We start from the raw sequence: 3590 nt of genomic DNA, 5'->3' as shown, positions 1-3590 counted from the left end.
ATAAATTTTGTGCTGTTCTCACGCATGACCCTCTTTTAAGTGAAGGAGGTCTTACTTCACCAACATGTTGTGCAATTTTTCACAGACTTTGGAAAGTATCCTAAGAATCACAAATTTCAGCGCACTAATACTGTAACTCTCAAACAGCCCTGATCGGAACAAGTTGTGGGACTGTTAATGAGCCACTGCACACCCCGTTCCCCCTTTACTGCAGTAACAGTGTGCTGTGCAGGCCCTATAAGGTTGAGCTGGCAGGGCGTTAAGGAGGGACTGGTGCAGAGAAGGAGTGTGACAGAGAAAGCTTGGCAGATGTGGCACATTGAAACAAGAAAACTGCCCTATACACTGGAGGAAAAGGATTAGCCCTTAAGTCCAGACATTACAGACCTCAGCCTTGGAGCTGCAGATTAAGCTCCTCTGTGTTCCCGACCAAAGTCTCGAGCCCCAACAGGAACGGCTTATAATCATAAATAAAAATTTATCCAACTTGCTTTTGCTCTCTGCGGCTGAGTAATGAAGTACAGTCGTCCCTTGCTACATCACGGTGCGAACATCGCTCCCTCACTCTGTCGCGGTCTTTCAAAAATTAAGAAATTAATAAATCACCGCTGTTTTGTGGTTCACTATGGACTTATTAGTCGAAATTGTGGAAAAGCAAGTTACATGTAGCATTCTGGCCACTAGGTGCCAGTAATGTTACATAGCATTAGATTAGATTACCTTCACACTGAATGTAGTCAGCCAAGGCATGTCCGACACGTCATAGTTTTCCTCCCATTCTGTGTGGAAGTGGTAAGGTTTTGGATTCTTACTTTGTCCTTCTTCCCCACTCCGTGGGGACCATGTTTTGTGTTTTCCCTTTTAGTTTCTGGTGGAGGCTCTTATTTTGTAGTTCTTCCTGTTTTGTTCCACCTTGTTTTCTGCCGCCTTTACTTTCCTGCTCTTACGCACCTGCCGCTAATTTGAGATTCCATTATTTAGTTCAGCTGGTAGGGTCTCCCTTTTTCTGGAGCATCGCATGCTGTTACATGTTTGTCTATGTCTTGTACCGCCGGTGTGCTCTGCATGCCTCCCTTTTTTCTATTTTGCTTTTGAGTAAAATAAAAGACTTTTACCTGCACTGGGTTCCCATCTCTGCATGCTGCATGCTGCCACACAAAACGTGACACTAATAATGGAAAAAAATCATATTTAGAAAGTCATAAACATGTTTGTTTATGACTAACGATGAAAATATTACATTCATTAATATTGAATCCTACTTCACAGAAATTCACCTAACATGGTCAAGTCTGGAACCAATTAAGTGTGATAAACAAGGGACATCTGTATGTGACAATGTGTGCATCAAACAGCACTGGAGCTTTGCTTAGTTATTAGTTTAGACATGATAGTGGTTGTGTGTATTCGCTTATGAGAAATGACAACTGCAGATCTTCCAAGTCACGACCAGAGAAACTCAGTTTGTAAAATGCGTCACAGTCTGGCCAAAATTTGAGTGCCTCGCTTGGAGAGATGTTTTCTGAACTAGGCAAACATCAAAATGACTTGGTTGTGTAATTTCACACTTGAAGGCAGGCACTCCAGAGACCAAAATATGTGTATACAAGCAATTAAAAAGTCAGTATTCCATAATATCTTTAATTAGTTGAGGAAACATTTGTATTCTTTTTTTATTTCCTTCCCCCCCAAGGGACACTAAAGAATACTTCTATGGTCAATGTACAATACTAACTTCTTATTAGCTTTCGTCTTTATCAATACCTATTTGATATAGTTGCCTTATTTTGCATCCATTAGTTATTTTATTTTTGATGTTATACTTCAGTATAAGTATCAGTAAGCCAAACCATATACTTACCCTGACAAAAAAGTGAAAATGGTCTACCGTGATTATTATGATGTTAGCATATATCTAACTCTCCTGGCACAACTAAATGCTGTGATTGACAGGCTATTTAACTGATGATATATTCCTGCTTTTTGCAAAAAGCACATCAATTAAGCAGTGGTGTGCAGTCAGGTCCACCAAAGCCTTCTCTGCTTGCCATTACCACAAGCACGGACCGACATTTACAACTTGAATTCTAATACTTGTTCCATGAAATTGTATTCATTTATGTCCAACAGTCTATTAGCTTCATTTTGTAGCATGCCTCTTGGCTGCACTGCTTCTAATGGGCGCCACACACAGGAGACGACGTCGCCTCTACATTTCATTCATTTTCAATCGAACCTGCGAGATACGGCGATTATCGCGTCCAGCCAGGTGACACGCGAAATGAGTGCATGTGAAAGTTTGTGTACATGCGTGTTCGTGCACACGCTGGCTTGCGACGCGATCCCAGAAAGTTGAAAAATGTTCAGACGTGGACCGATCAGCGGGAGTTTCATTGATCGACCAATGAGCAGACAGGATGCTAACCAGTACCCTACTTGCCGTGTCAGATTTCCCGGAGCTATTTGACATTTCTAAAAAGGAAACGAGACATATAAAGAAAAAAGCAGCGGCATGGGAACTTTTTGGTGCCAGGGTAAACATAGAGGGTAAGTTGACATTCATTTAGACACACATTTATGTAAGTTTCTCTTCAATACTAGCAACGTCCGGCACTAACAAGACAGCCCATCAAAACTGTCGGCGACTCATACAATTTGCTCTGGATGTGCACGTTGCTCACCTTTGTAGCTGGTCACAGCCGCTCGTTGTCTCTCGTGTGCATGGTTTGCTACACGTTGGTGATGAGTTTCGCCACTCGCAGCCTACTGTGTGTGGCGTCCATAATACATGTATGTGTATGATAGATTTGTTTTTGTCCAATCGGATTTCAGCATCTACAGTATGTGTTGCCATATCAATGTAATCTACCCAGGGCCTTCAGCATCAGGACTGCTGGCCCATGTCACAAGGACTGTATTTTTTAATCAGTCAGATTTGATTTACCTCACAGGGCCAGCTGGCCCACAGTGGCGTCAGCATTTTTCTGTCCTCTGATTAGCTGACGAGGGCAAATCTGTTTGACAAGCCAAGTTATGCTCATACTGGCTGGCTGAGGAGGAGAAATTGACATTTCTGGTGAGTAGATGTATTTTATTGAAAAGTTTTCTGTTTTTGTCATGTTATTACTGTAGATAAACCAAACTGGTGATCACCGGTGGAAGAGAGTTGCTAATGCTCAAAGGCAATAGCAAAAATGAAAGTGAGGCAATGACAATGTATTAGAACAATCATATAGAAATCATATGGAATCATATAGAAAATACATTTATAATACAGTTCAATGGACAAATATTAACGTTTATTTTATGTTATCATTATTCGTGCCTCACCAAATATCAAGTCACATGTAGTATTCTAGTCACTACTAGGCATTAGTAATGTTACATTGGTGAGGCATTACCTGCATTAAGTCAGGATGATGGAGTCCGACATGATGTATTGGAAAAAAAGTTCTCCTCCCATTCCGTGTGGCAGTGGTATGTTTTTGGCTTATTACTTTGTTCTTCTTCCCCACTCAGTTTCAAACTAATTCTTAAGTTTATTGTAAATAATTTACCGAGTTAGCTCGGTAGATTGACAGAGTATTGTT

The sequence above is a fragment of the Dunckerocampus dactyliophorus genome, chromosome 4 (genome assembly GCF_027744805.1).
Source record: "Dunckerocampus dactyliophorus isolate RoL2022-P2 chromosome 4, RoL_Ddac_1.1, whole genome shotgun sequence".
NCBI classification, from domain to species: Eukaryota; Metazoa; Chordata; class Actinopteri; order Syngnathiformes; family Syngnathidae; genus Dunckerocampus; species Dunckerocampus dactyliophorus.
The sequence above is the reverse complement of the archived record's forward strand: the minus strand, read 5'-3'. Positions refer to the sequence as shown.